The sequence below is a fragment of the Bufo bufo genome, chromosome 2, assembly GCF_905171765.1.
Source record: "Bufo bufo chromosome 2, aBufBuf1.1, whole genome shotgun sequence".
Lineage (NCBI taxonomy): Eukaryota > Metazoa > Chordata > Amphibia > Anura > Bufonidae > Bufo > Bufo bufo.
The window spans coordinates 569226684-569242217 of record NC_053390.1 but is presented as its reverse complement, the minus strand read 5'-3'; positions in this window follow the sequence as shown (position 1 = coordinate 569242217).

The following is a 15534-nucleotide window of genomic DNA, read 5'->3' as shown; positions in this document are numbered from 1 at the left end:
TCATCAGTCCATAAAACCTTAGAAAAATCAGTCTTGAGATATTTCTTGGCCCAGTCTTGACGTTTCAGCTTGTGTGTCTTGTTCAGTGGTGGTCGTCTTTCAGCCTTTCTTACCTTGGCCATGTCTCTGAGTATTGCACACCTTGTGCTTTTGGGCACTCCAGTGATGTTGCAGCTCTGAAATATGGCCAAACTGGTGGCAAGTGGCATCTTGGCAGCTGCACGCTTGACTTTTCTCAGTTCATGGGCAGTTATTTTGCGCCTTGGTTTTTCCACACGCTTCTTGCGACCCTGTTGAATATTTTGAATGAAACGCTTGATTGTTCGATGATCACGCTTCAGAAGCTTTGCAATTTTAAGAGTGCTGCATCCCTCTGCAAGATATCTCACTATTTTTTACTTTTCTGAGCCTGTCAAGTCCTTCTTTTGACCCATTTTGCCAAAGGAAAGGAAGTTGCCTATTAATTATGCACACCTAATATAGGGTGTTGATGTCATTAGACCACACCCCTTCTCATTACAGAGATGCACATCACCTAATATGCTTAATTGGTAGTAGGCTTTCGAGCCTATACAGCTTGGAGTAAGACAACATGCATAAAGAGGATGATGTGGTCAAAATACTCATTTGCCTAATAATTCTGCACTCCCTGTATATATATATATATATATATATATATAAGATGAAAAAGGGCAGCACTCCACTGGATAAAAATAAAACAAACTTTATTTACCCATAAGGCTGTAGCGACGTTTCGGCTCTTACACAGGAGCCTTCCTCAAGCAGGAAGGCTCCTGTGTAAGAGCCGAAACGTCGCTACAGCCTTATGGGTAAATAAAGTTTGTTTTATTTTTATCCAGTGGAGTGCTGCCCTTTTTCATCTTATACAATTCGTTGGATTGGCTTTTATCCACATTGGGCCTGTGCACCCTTTCTTCTATATTTCATTGTGACGGTGCTGCCATCCCTTTTTTTCTTTTTTTTATATATATATATATATATATATATACAGATGCCATGGCATAGACTCCCGAAAATGTGCGTTTATTTACCCAAAAGCAACGTTTCGGTCCACAATGGGACCTTTCTCAAGCAGTGACAAAAGTGAATGTATTTGTATTTGTACTTGACACCAAACTCAGGTGATTATTCAATGAAAACTATTAATAAGTGAATTACTATTAAAGGCTTTTAATACTGATGACCTATCCTCAGGATAGGTCATCAATATCAGATCGGCGGGTGTCGAACACCTGGTACGCCTGCCGATCAGCTGTATAAAGGGAAGGCCATCTCTCTTACTGCTTGCTGCTGCTATGTCTACGGCAAATCAGCAGAGAGCAGGAAGAGAGACAGGAGACGACACGTGCACACAGCGAGCACCTTTCCTTCAAACAGCTGATCGGTGGGGATGCCGGGTATCGGACCCCCACCGATCTGATGTTGATGACCTATCCTGAGGATATGGGCAGCACTGTGGCTCAGTGGTTATCACTGTTGCCTTGCAGCGCTGGGGTCCTCGGTTCGAATCTGACCAAGGGCAACATCTGCATGGAGTTTGTATGTTCTCCCCGAGTTTGCGTGGGTTTCCTCCGGGTACTCCGGTTTCCTCCCACACTCCAAAGACATACTGATAGGGACCTTAGATTGTGAGCCCCATTGGGCACAGTTGGATGATAATGTATCTGCGGAATATAGTAGCGCTATATAAAATGCATAAAATAAAATAAATAGGCTGATTTTAATTAGTTTCAGTATAAAGCTGTAGCCTGCTCTCACTACATTCATTGAAAGCTGTCTGACACAAGGAAAGGTATAGAGTGGGCTCGGCATGCATGTTGGTACCTGCATCCCTTGTAATGGAGGCCAAAAATGGTAAAAGGCAGAGTGGATCCAGCATGCATGTGGATCCAACTCTCCCTGAATTTTATGGCGGCCATTATGGCGCATAACAGGTAGTATTTAGTGTTAGGACCCGTCTAACAGAGATCGCCTTGACGTACGGCAGACGGGCTCAGATGGTTTTGTACAAAATGCATTGGCGAAGCATCTCAATTTTACATTTCACTTTATAAATAAGCGTAGCATTAGCACTATAATTTTTGTGACTATGTCATTGTTGTACTTTTTCTGATTTGTAGGGTGCTGCTGCATTGTCTCTTTTTTCCCTAGGTCTTTGCCATGGCATCGTGCACCTGCGCACTGGGAGGTGCTGACTAACCCCCTTTATTTTTGCAGATTTACAATGCTGGAGATGTGGAACTCCAGCGATTCGTGCACTCCTGATTAGCCTGCCCTATAGGCTGATTTTAATTAGTTTCAGTATAAAGCAGTAGCCTGCTCTCACTACATTCATTGAAAGCTGTCTGGCACAAGGAAAGGTATAAAGTGGGCTCGGCATGCAGGTTGGTACCTGCATCCCTTGTAATGGAGGCCATTATGGCACCAAAAATGGTAAAAGGCAGACTGGATCCAGCATGCATGTGGATCCAACACTCCCTGAATTTTACGGCGGCCATTATGGCGCATAACAGGTAGTATTTAGTGTTAGGACCCGTCTAACAGAGATCGCCTTGACGTACGGCAGACGGGCTCAGATGGTTTTGTACAAAATGCATTGGCCAAGCATCTCACTTTATAAATAAGCGTAGCATTAGCACTATACTTTTTGTGACTATGGCATTGTTGTACTTTATCTGATTTGCAGGGTGGTGCTGCATTGTCTCTTTTTTCCCTATCCTGAGGATAGGTCATCAGTATTAAAAGCCTGGACAACTCCTTTAATGTGTTTGATTAGTATTGTGTCTAAAAATAAAAAATACTGTTTAAAAAAAAATGACATCATATATAAGTATCCATACTGTGAAGAGATTAATAACTTCAATTAAACTTAGCAAATTCATAATATGTGCTTAATTAATCATAATTACATATTTTAAAAAAATGTCCAAAACCAATTGTGTCATTAAAATATCAGGTGTACCGATTAAAAACATAATGGAGGGATCCAAGAACTAACCAGCATGGATCCGATATAGCATCCCGTTTGGTTAACTGCGCATGTCGGCGCATAGATTCCGCATTACATAAAGAAATGTGATGCAGCGGAGCTAGCGTCGGAAGGGAATAGTCGCAAGCGCTTGAGCTCTGTTACACCGAGTCTCTCCCTACCTAGCCTACGCTAGCACACCCGGCAAGCCATGGTGAAAATCGGGAACCCAAAGCTTGGGGAAACCACCCGCCACCAAAAGAACGCTCCTGGAGAAGGAGAAATGGATAAATTCATTAAAAAAGTGGCGGCGATATGCGCCGCTAGAGAATCTAATATGGCGCCCGCTCTTCATGCTGAGGCTACTATGAGCGAACATGAGGGCTCAGACGCTGACAGCGATACCGAAGAAACAAGGGGCTCACAGACCCTTCAGATTTTGAGGAAATTCCTTAAAAAAACGCTGTCATAAGCCCTCGAACCAGTCGCCCATGAGTTGGCCTCCCTCAGACAAGATGTGAGACACATAGGAGGCAGAGTGGAAATGCTGGAAACTGCCCAAACCGCCATGCAAGAGTGGCAAATGGCGGCCGCAGACAGCATCAAAAAATGCCAAGATCATCTAAACGCGATGCATACGGCACTTGAAGATCAAGAAAACCGTGGAAGGAGAAACAACCTCCATTTTCGGGGCATACCTGAATCTATCACCGCGTCAGAAGTCCCGTCCGCGATCTTAGCCACCTGCACGGATTTATTAGGTCCGGAGTATCCCACACAAGTTATTCTTGAAAGGGCCTACAGAGCTCTGCGGCCCCAACCCAATGCTTCGGATCCACCAAGGGACATAATTTGCCGCTTTCTTAACTATCAAGACAAGGAGGCTGTTCTCTTTAAATCCCGTAATGCCGCTGACATCAACTATAACGGGTCACCCATTAACATCTATCAAGACCTGGCACCAGTGACTCTAAAGAAACGCAAGACCCTCAAACCGTTGACGGATTGGCTCAGGATCCAAAAAGTCCCATACCGCTGGACCTTTCCGTTCGGTCTCTCTTTTGCCATGAATGGCCGGAGGCACAGCATCCATTTGCATGCCGATTTGAACCAGGTGTTTGATCATTTGGAGATACAACCCTTGAAGATTGATAACTGGGACAGCATACAAGATCTAATAGCGCTCCCAGCGATCCAGTATTCTACCCCATTTGAGACCAAAAGAACACCAAAAACCCAACGACAGAAGAGGAAGAACTCTCCTTTAACCCCTAGGAGGATCAACGCTGATTACTTCTGACCCTTGAAACGGGTCACCCCTTTTTCTTCACAGGTCGTTCATTGTTCCTGATCCAAGCTGCGACCTGCATCCGAGTGCCAAGAGACTGGTAGACTAGTAATGTTAGAAAGTTCAAGCTTTCGATTTTTTCTCTCTAGTCTCTCACCTGGTTGGGTCTTGTTTATTGTTTCCAGGCCCAGAATTTGGCTATGCTAAGGTCAAACAGGACTGGCACTTTTCATTTATTAACCCCTAGTTTACCGTTTTAATGTAAAGTTTCCTCAACTTTAAAGTTATTACTGCTCTCTGACAAAATGTCTGACTTAGATCTGATATAGCTTTCTTGGCCTACCCTTTCCATCTTTCCTCCCCACATTTTGTCCCCCCCTCCCCATCCTAGCCATACCCACTCGTCCCCCCCATAGCCCCTTCTCCTCTTTCCCTACCTACCCTCCAAGCTATTGGTGGCAAATAATATTTAATTATGACATCCTATCAAATGTCAATCAGTTTCCCACTCAGTCTGACTTCCAGGTAGCATTGTAGTCTTGATCACTTCTGCTATATTGGTGGTCAAATCTACATGGCCTGGTACCTGGAGGTGGGGGTCTCCACCTTGGGGACGATCCCTACTCTCAGCTACTTTCTTTTTCGGTAGGGACAGGTTTCCTAAATGAGTGGATCCCGTTCTCCCCCCTACAATGTGATTAATGATCCTGTTCATTTTTCTGCTTGTGTTATTTATGTTGTTTTTTTTATGTATGATTTTAGATCACAAGAGAGAGTCCATGAGAGAATTAAGCCGCACCAATTCCAGTATAAACCATCTTGCATTATATCCTAGTCAGGTATTCACCTCACTTCCTTTTTGACACTACTTCATACATTGCCAGACGATTAGCTCTCCTCCACACCCCCAATGGCGGACTTACGGATAGCATCATATAATGTCCATGGTTTTAACTCGCCTTCCAAGAGACGCCATATATTTAGGGTGTTGAGGAGAGATAAAGCCAATGTCTTATTCCTCCAAGAAACTCACCTAAAGCTGAATAGATTTCCCAATCTCTCCTTCTCCCAATACTCCCAATGGTTCCATTGTGGATCCCCCTCCTCTAACTCGAAAGGAGTGAGCATTGGATTTAATAGAAACGTCCCCTTCTTATTTAGCGACCAGCTCATAGACCCTGAAGGTAGATATCTAATGATCAAAGGAAAAATAGGCTCACAAGCATACACATTTATTAACGTGTATGCCCCTAATTTTAAGCAAACTCTTTGGCTCAAAAAAGTCTTATCCTTGGCAAAGCCCTTTCAGGAAGGTATCACATTATTTGGTGGTGACTTTAATGTAGCAATAAACCCCTTAATCGACACCTCTTCACATAAGTCAGTACATTCCCAAAAAGCTCTTAGTTCCCTTATCTCCAGTTTGTGGAACTTTCAATTAGTGGATACTTGGCGAACTCTCCACTCAGATACTACTGAGTATACCTTTTACTCTTCGGCCCACAACTCGTACCAACGTTTAGATTACCTGTTTATTACTAAAAGCCATATCGGGCTATGTACTGAGGCAACGTTGGCTTTATTTTATGGTCAGACCATGCCCCGATTTATCTATCTGTCTCAGCACCTCAACCAAGGGAATACAACAAACCCTGGCGGTTAAATGAATCCCTACTGGGGATCCCAGAGACAAAGGATCATATTCATCTGCTGTTAGAGGAATATTTCACCTTGAATAAAACCCAAGATATCTCGCCACAAACTCTCTGGGATGCCCATAAGGCTTTCATTAGAGGCCAATGTATAAGCTTAAGCTCATACATCAAAAGAAAAAGAGAAAAACAAATGGATTCCCTACTTAAACAGATCAGACATTTAGAAGGTTTACATAAACGCTCGCTTCTCAGTTCACATTTAGTGGAACTTAGTACCCTTAGATTCTCCCTCAAAAATTTACTAAATACAGCCTCGGCCAAATATTATCTACACTCCCAACAAAAGATATTTGCACATGGCAATAAAGCGTCGAAATTTGTCACCCAGAGAATTAAAAAAAGAAAACAAGATAATTGCGTCCATAAACTAAAAGACGCCTCAGGCTCCTGGATATTTGATCCCACAAAAATTGCGTCTCAATTTAGAGACTTCTATGAGGCCTTATACAATATTGAACCCTCTCAAAAGCCCGTTAACACCACTCAAATATGTAACCCAGGTAACTCTTTCTTAAAGGATTTAACACTCCCAAACTTATCAGAAGAGGTTAATCTATCTCTCCAAGTCCCATTTACCAAGGAGGAGCTAGTTGAGGTCATAAGACAGTCCCCCAAAGGAAAAAGCCCTGGCCCTGATGGCCTTCCCACTCCCTACTATTTAACCTTCCTAGACACCTTGATCCCTCATCTACTTCCGATCTATAATGCGGCCCTATCAAACAATCCCCTCTCGGCAGATATGACCAAGGCCCATATAGTCCTTATCCCGAAGGAAGGCAAAGACCATACCCAATGCCCAAATTTCAGACCCATCTCCCTTCTTAACATTGACTTAAAATTTCTAGCCAAAATGTTAGCAAATAGACTAGCAAAAATCTTTCCTTCAATTATTCATAGGGACCAAGTGGGCTTTATCAAAGGCAGAGAAGGTAAAGATAATACGGCTAGAGTCCTAAACATTTTCCATTATGTCAATAAAAAATCACTCCCTGTGGTTCTACTCAGTACAGATGCTGAAAAAGCCTTTGATAGAGTCAACTGGTCCTTCATGAAACAGGTTCTTTCATCTCAGAATTTCCTAAGCGCCTTCATGTACGCTATAGACGCTATGTACACTAATGCATCCGCCTCTATTTCAGTTAACAGCACAATTTCATCCCCATTCAGCATTAGGAATGGCACTAGACAGGGCTGTCCCCTATCCCCCTTTTATTTGTTTTAATGCTAGAGCCCCTCCTACAAACTATTAGGAATAACATCGCCATTAAAGGTATCACACTTGGTGACCAGGAACATAAGACAGCAGCATTTGCAGATGATATGCTTGTTGTGATTAGCAATCCAGAATCTGTGCTTCCAAGGATTTACCAACATTTGGAAAACTATGGACTTTGCTCCAACTTTAAAGTTAATCACAGCAAATCGGTTATCATCTGCTCAGGCTTATCTGCTTTGACAAAACAAAAGTTAGTCCAGGCATCCCCCTTCAACTGGACAGCCCCTTTCCTGACATACCTCGGGGTCAAGATCAGTACTGACCCATCTCAATGGTTCAATTTGAATTACAATCCCCTGCTAAAGGACATTACTAAACTAATTAACGACCTGGATATTCCAATATTATCATGGTTTGGGAGGAAGAACATACTGGCCTCACTAATACTTCCTAAGTTAACATATTTACAACAGGTGCTCCCCATTCCCTCCCCTTTCTATAAAAAAAGTGAGATCTCTTTTTAGCTCATTCATTTGGCTTAACAAGAGACCTAGACTTTCGTATAAGTCTCTGAACAGAGCAAAAAAGTGGGGGGGTATTGCCCTTCCTGACCCAGAAATATATGGGAAAGCGATTCTTCTAACTAGAGCAATAGACTGGTTGAGGGAACCTCCCCACAAGTCGTGGGTCTCCATGGAACAAGCGCTACTGGGCAGCACTTTTAGAGCCTTTTTGTTAGGCCACAAAACAGTCCAAACCTTACCCCCACTAGCATCTTCCGTAATGAGAGCCACCTTTGCTGTTTGGAGAGGGCTCAAAGATACACAACATTATATACCTTTCCCTTTGATAACCTTACAAATCAGAGACATCATGAATGTCGCCCCTAAAGCAATGTTAGATAGCGTAGTAGGATCAATTAAAAACTCCACTACCCCAGTTAGAGACATACTGACGGACTCCCACTTGTACTCCTTAGAAGATCTGAGGACCAAGCTTAATTATCTTCACACAAATACCTCTCCTTTACTATTTATACGTTCATACCTCCAACAAAACATCAACCCTCAAGACTTTTCCCGTCCGCAAGTTTGGCTGGAAAGTCTTCTTGAGTGTACCCAGACCCCAACCAAATTAATCTCCCAACTTTATGATAAACTAAGATCTCCTGATGCTCTCTTTACCCCGGCGTTCATTAGACTCTGGGAAAGGGATCTGAAAAGAAAGTTTTCTAGACAAGACATAGTCCAAATATTGACTTCCCCACACAAAGCTTCAAGATGTGTCAGAATACAGGAAAACTGCTACAAAGTGGTAGCTAGATGGTATAAAACTCCAGCTAAAACATGCTTATACTCAACGTCTGCTTCAGACACATGTTGGAGATGCTCCAAGTCTAGAGGCTCCTTTCTACACATATGGTGGGATTGTCCCCCCCTGAGAGAGTGGTGGAAACAGATATTTGAGATCTGCAACCAAATATGTGGAACCTCTTTCATCCCTCAGCCGGAGTTGGCCCTGTTAAATTTATCAGTAGTAAAGTTTGGTGGCTCACTCACTAATTACTAATGGAGTAGGTGCACTGCCACTCAGCACTCCCTGTTGCTGATGAAGTGAACAGTATAATAACAAGGTTGGGCGTCACTCAGTATCGGGCATCAAATAGACAAGGACAAAATTGATGTCTGAAAGTTATCTTATATTTGCAACAAGTTATATAAAATTGCACATAAAATACTCTAAAACACACATATAACCTCCTGGGGATCGCTCATATAACCTCCTGGGGATCGTTATGCTGGACCACTATATAAGTTACCAAAGTCCATATTGTATCAATGTCCTTGAAAGTTCATGTAGCGATCAGCAAAGTGGAGATAAAAGGAAATTATATAGTTCACAAGAGGTACTTTACCGCTCCTTCAGGCCGCTTGTTATCAGAAGTGCGACTGCTCTGCTTTGAGCTGTAAGGACCTGTGAGTTCAGTCTTTTACATAGGAAGTTCCCCGTTCACTGGATATTGCTTTAGAGTATAGTCCGTAGCTTTGACCTTCCAGGACCTTCCTGTGGCGTCCCACGTGGTTTCACTGAATAGGTCAGGTGACTTACAATTTCCAGGCGGGGTTTTTGAACTTGTACAGCGTCCGACCGTGATTCTAAAGATCTTCCTTATATTGTCCCACACTGTCTCTTAGCCATACGCGTTTCGGGGTCGGTCGCCCCTTCCTCAGTGGTACAATTTTATATAACTTGTTGCAAATATAAGATAACTTTCAGACATCAATTTTGTCCTTGTCTATTTGATGCCTGTTAAATTTATACCCCTCAACTAAGAAGATCCCAAATTTAGGCCTTTATAGACAGTTAATTAATGCGGCTAGATTTTTAATTCCACTCCAATGGCTATCGCCTGATACCCCTCCTATCGAAAAATGGTGTTCCAGAGTGGATCAGATATATAGGCTCGAGGAAATTTCTAATTGGGAATGTAGATCTATTAGTAAATTTAGGGCCACTTGGTTTGCATGGTAAGCTTATAGAGGGCTTAAGGATTGATAGCTCGTTGAGGTTTACTCTTCTTCTGGGGTCTTCTCTAGTCCCTTTAACCGCTACATAGTTATATTACATTATAAGCAGGTACATGTATGGATATCGTAACATAGACCAGAAATGGACTCTCTCTCTTGGAATTTGGACATTCCCCCGAATATCGGATTCTATTTTAACACGCTATTACTCTATGCAATTTGTTGTAGTGTCTCTCAATTGCCTTGTGATCTTTAACACATCTTACTATTGTTGATTTGTTAACTCAATTGTTAGTGCATGGAGGTCTGTCATCACCCTCCTTTGCGCCTACCTTTCTCTGTACTCCTGCTTTTACAAATAAAGCTTTTTAAAAAAGAAAAAAAAGAAATGTGATGCAATCACGTGATTGCATCGAAGGACGAACGCACAGAGGCCGCGAGCGTCCATAGACAGGGCAGTCACATGATAACAGATCACATGTTCGCACCTAAAATGGAACGCACACTGAGACGCAAGTGCCTCCCGTCTAGGTGGTCATATGATCTCAACCATGGAAATGAATAGACCAACTCGCAAACTGGTGACTAGAGATGTCCCGAACTATTCGCCGGCGAACAGTTCCCGGCGAACATAGCTTGTTCGCGTTCGCCGCGGCGGGCGAACATATGCGATGTTCGGTCCGCCCCCTATTCATCATCATTGAGTAAACTTTGACCCTGTACCTCACAGTCAGCAGACACATTCCAGCCAATCAGCATCATACCCTCCCTCCCAAACACTCCCACCTCCTGGACAGCATCCATTTTAGATTCATTCGGAAGCTGCATTCTTAGTGAGAGGAGGGACAGTGTAGCTGCTGCTGATTTAATAGGGAAATCGATAGCTAGGCAAGTGTATTCAGTGTCCACTACAGTCCTGAAAAACTCATCTTATCTCTGCTGTAAGGACAGCACCCCGAAAAGGCCTTTTTAGGGCTAGAACATCAGTCTGCTTTCATTTTTTTTTTTTCCTGTGTAATCTAATTGCAGTTGCCTGCCAGCGTGTGTAATATAATAGCAGTCAGTTGCCTGCACGCGCGTGTGTGTTTCATGCCCTGCAAGTGCATAGTGTCACCAGCGCAACTCATATCTGGTGTCACAGTAGATTACATTTTTAAAAAAACAACAATTTTGACTATGAATAAATAGCAGTCAGTTGCCTGTACGCGTGTGTGTGTTTCAGGCCCTGCAAGTGCATAGTGTCACCAGCGCAACTCATATCTGGTGTCAAAGTAGATTACATAAAAAAATAAATAAAAAATTGGACTGTGAAATAATAGCAGTCAGTTGCCTGCACATGTGTGTGTGTTTCGCGCCCTGCAAGTGCATAGTGTCACCAGCGCAACTCAAATCTTGTGTCACAGTAGATTACATTTAAAAAATAATAATATTTTGACTGTGAATAAATAGCAGTTAGTTGCCTGCAGGCGTGAGTGTGTTTCAGGCCCTGCAAGTGCATAGTGTCACCAGCGCAACTCATATCTGGTGTTACAGTAGATTACATTAAAAAAATATATAATTTTGACTGTGAATAAATAGCAGTCAGTTTCCTGCACGCGTGTGTGTGTTTCAGGCCCTGCAAGTGCATAGTGTCTCCAGCGCAACTCATATCTGGTGTCACATTAGATTACATTTAAAGAAAAACAACTATTTTGACTGTGAATAAATAGCAGTCAGTTGCCTGCAGGCATGTGTGTGTTTCAGGCCCTGCAAGTGCATAGTGTCACCAGCGCAACTCATATCTGGTGTTATAGTAGATTACATAAAAAAAAAAAAAAACTATTTTGACTGTGAATAAATAGCAGTCAGTTGCCTGCAGGCGTGTGTGTGTTTCAGAACCTGCAAGTGCATAGTGTCACCAGCGCAACTCATATCTGGTGTCACATTAGATTACATTTAAAGAAAAACAACAATTTTGACTGTGAATAAATAGCAGTCAGTTGCCTGCACGCGTGTGTGTTTCGTGCCCCTCAAGTGCATAGTGTCACCAGCGCAACACATATCTGGTGTCAAAGTAGATTATATAAAAAAAATAATAATAATTTTGACTGTGAAATAATAGCAGTCAGTTGCCTGCACGTGTGTGTGTTTCGTGCCCTGCAAGTGCATAGTGTCACCAGCGCAACTCAAATCTTGTGTCACAGTAGATTACATTTAAAAAATATATAAATTTTGACTGTGAATAAATAGCAGTTAGTTGCCTGCAGGCGTGAGTGTGTTTCAGGCCCTGCAAGTGCATAGTGTCACCAGCGCAACTCATATCTGGTGTCAAAGTAGATTACATAAAAAAATAAATAAAAAATTGGACTGTGAAATAATAGCAGTCAGTTGCCTGCACATGTGTGTGTGTTTCGCGCCCTGCAAGTGCATAGTGTCACCAGCGCAACTCAAATCTTGTGTCACAGTAGATTACATTTAAAAAATAATAATATTTTGACTGTGAATAAATAGCAGTTAGTTGCCTGCAGGCGTGAGTGTGTTTCAGGCCCTGCAAGTGCATAGTGTCACCAGCGCAACTCATATCTGGTGTTACAGTAGATTACATTAAAAAAATATATAATTTTGACTGTGAATAAATAGCAGTCAGTTTCCTGCACGCGTGTGTGTGTTTCAGGCCCTGCAAGTGCATAGTGTCTCCAGCGCAACTCATATCTGGTGTCACATTAGATTACATTTAAAGAAAAACAACTATTTTGACTGTGAATAAATAGCAGTCAGTTGCCTGCAGGCATGTGTGTGTTTCAGGCCCTGCAAGTGCATAGTGTCACCAGCGCAACTCATATCTGGTGTTATAGTAGATTACATAAAAAAAAAAAAAACTATTTTGACTGTGAATAAATAGCAGTCAGTTGCCTGCAGGCGTGTGTGTGTTTCAGAACCTGCAAGTGCATAGTGTCACCAGCGCAACTCATATCTGGTGTCACATTAGATTACATTTAAAGAAAAACAACAATTTTGACTGTGAATAAATAGCAGTCAGTTGCCTGCACGCGTGTGTGTTTCGTGCCCCTCAAGTGCATAGTGTCACCAGCGCAACACATATCTGGTGTCAAAGTAGATTATATAAAAAAAATAATAATAATTTTGACTGTGAAATAATAGCAGTCAGTTGCCTGCACGTGTGTGTGTTTCGTGCCCTGCAAGTGCATAGTGTCACCAGCGCAACTCAAATCTTGTGTCACAGTAGATTACATTTAAAAAATATATAAATTTTGACTGTGAATAAATAGCAGTTAGTTGCCTGCAGGCGTGAGTGTGTTTCAGGCCCTGCAAGTGCATAGTGTCACCAGCGCAACTCATATCTGGTGTTACAGTAGATTACATTTAAAAAATATATAATTTTGACTGTGAATAAATAGCAGTCAGTTTCCAGCACGCGTGTGTGTGTTTCAGGCCCTGCAAGTGCATAGTGTCTCCAGCGCAACTCATATCTGGTGTCACATTAGATTACATTTAAAGAAAAACAACTATTTTGACTGTGAATAAATAGCAGTCAGTTGCCTGCAGGCATGTGTGTGTTTCAGGCCCTGCAAGTGCATAGTGTCACCAGCGCAACTCATATCTGGTGTTACAGTAGATTACATTTAAAAAAAACAAAACAATTTTGACTGTGAATAAATAGCAGTCAGTTTTCTGCACGCGTGTGTGTGTTTCAGGCCCTGCAAGTGCATAATGTCACCAGCGCAACTCATATCTGGTGTCACATTAGATTACATTTAAAGAAAAACAACAATTTGGACTGTGTTACAGTAGATTACATTAAAAAAAATAATAATAATTTTTGACTGTGAATAAATAGCAGTCAGTTGCCTGCACGCGTGTGTGTGTTTCGCGCCCTGCAAGTGCATAGTGTCACCAGCGCAACTCAAATCTTGTGTCACAGTAGATTACATAAAAAACAAAAAACAATTTTGACTGTGAATAAATAGCAGTCAGTTGCCTGCAGGCGTGTGTGTGTTTCAGAACCTGCAAGTGCATAGTGTCACCAGCGCAACTCATATCTGGTGTCACATTAGATTACATTTAAAGAAAAACAACAATTTTGACTGTGAATAAATAGCAGTCAGTTGCCTGCACGCGTGTGTGTGTTTCAGGCCCTGCAAGTGCATAGTGTCACCAGCGCAACTCATATCTGGTGTTACAGTAGATTACATAAAAAAACAAAACTATTTTGACTGTGAATAAATAGCAGTCAGTTGCCTGCACGCGTGTGTGTGTTTCAGGCCCTGCAAGTGCATAGTGTCACCAGCGCAACTCATATCTGGTGTGACAGTAGATTACAAAATAAAATAAAAATTTGACTGTAATAGATTGAATAGCAGTTAGTTGTCTGCAAGCGTGTGTGTCAGGCCTACAGAGTCTACTCTGCCAACTTCTGCCAGTGCACAGTGCCACTCATATCTGGTGTCACAGTAGCTTGCACGCATTGTACAACTAAACTAATCTAAAAAAAATGACAGGCATCAACGCATGCTGTTGCCACCACCAGAATGCCATCTTTGCAGAGATCATCAGTGTGGCATTTTTTTTGTGTGTCTGCCTCTGACAACAGCGATGCCATTTGCAACCTGTGCCAAAAGAAACTGAGTCGTGGGAAGTCCAACACAGACCTAGGTACAACTGCTTTGAGAAGGCACATGATCTCAAATCACAAACGCCTATGGGATCAACACATGAGTACAAGCAGCACAAAAAACTCAAAGCCGCCATCCTCTTCCTGGTCCAGCATCTTCAGCCACGTCAACCACTGCTGTCCTCCTTGCCCCCTCTCAACCATCTGCCACTCCGTCTCTCGCCTTGAGCAGTTCCTGTTCATCTGCCCTCAGTCAGGTGTCTGTCAAGGACATGTTTGAGCGTAAGAAGCCAATGTCACAAAGTCACCCCCTTGCCCGGCGTCTGACAGCTGGCTTGTCGGAACTCTTAGCCCGCCAGCTTTTACCATACAAGCTGGTGGAGTCTGAGGCCTTCCAAAAATTTGTAGCTATTGGGACACCGCAGTGGAAGGTACCCGGCCGAAATTTCTTTGCACAAAAGGCAATCCACAACCTGTACTCGATTGTGCAAAAGTAAGTGATGGCATGTCTGGCACACAGTGTTGGGGCAAGGGTCCATCTGACCACTGATACCTGGTCTGCAAAGCATGGTCATGGCAGGTATATCACCTACACTGCGCATTGGGTAAACCTGCTGACGGCTGCCAAGCATGGAATGCGTGGCTCTGCAGAGGAGTTGGTGACACCGCCACGACTTGCAGGCAGGCCTGCTGCCACCTCCTCTACTCCTCCTACTCCATCCTCTTCCATAACCTAATCGGCTGAGTCCTCTTCTGCTGCTGCGTCTTGCTCCACATCAACTGCACCACTCCAGCTCCCCAGGGGCTATTCCACATCCCGGATATGACAGTGACTTGCCTGAAGGCAGAGAGTCACACCGGACCAGCACTCCTGTCCGCCCTGAACGCACAGGTGGATCAGTGGCTGACTCCGCACCAACTGGAGATCGGCAAAGTGGTGTGTGACAACGGAAGCAATTTGTTGGCGGCATTAAATTTGGGCAAGTTGACACATGTGCTGTGCATGGCACATGTGTTGAATCTGATTGTACAACGCTTTGTGCATAAGTACCCAGGCTTACAGGACATCCTCAAGCAGGCCAGGAAGGTGTGTGGCCATTTCAGGCGTTCCTACACGGCCATGGCGCACTTTTCAGATATCCAGCGGCAAAACAACATGCCAGTGAGGCGCTTGATTTGCGATAGC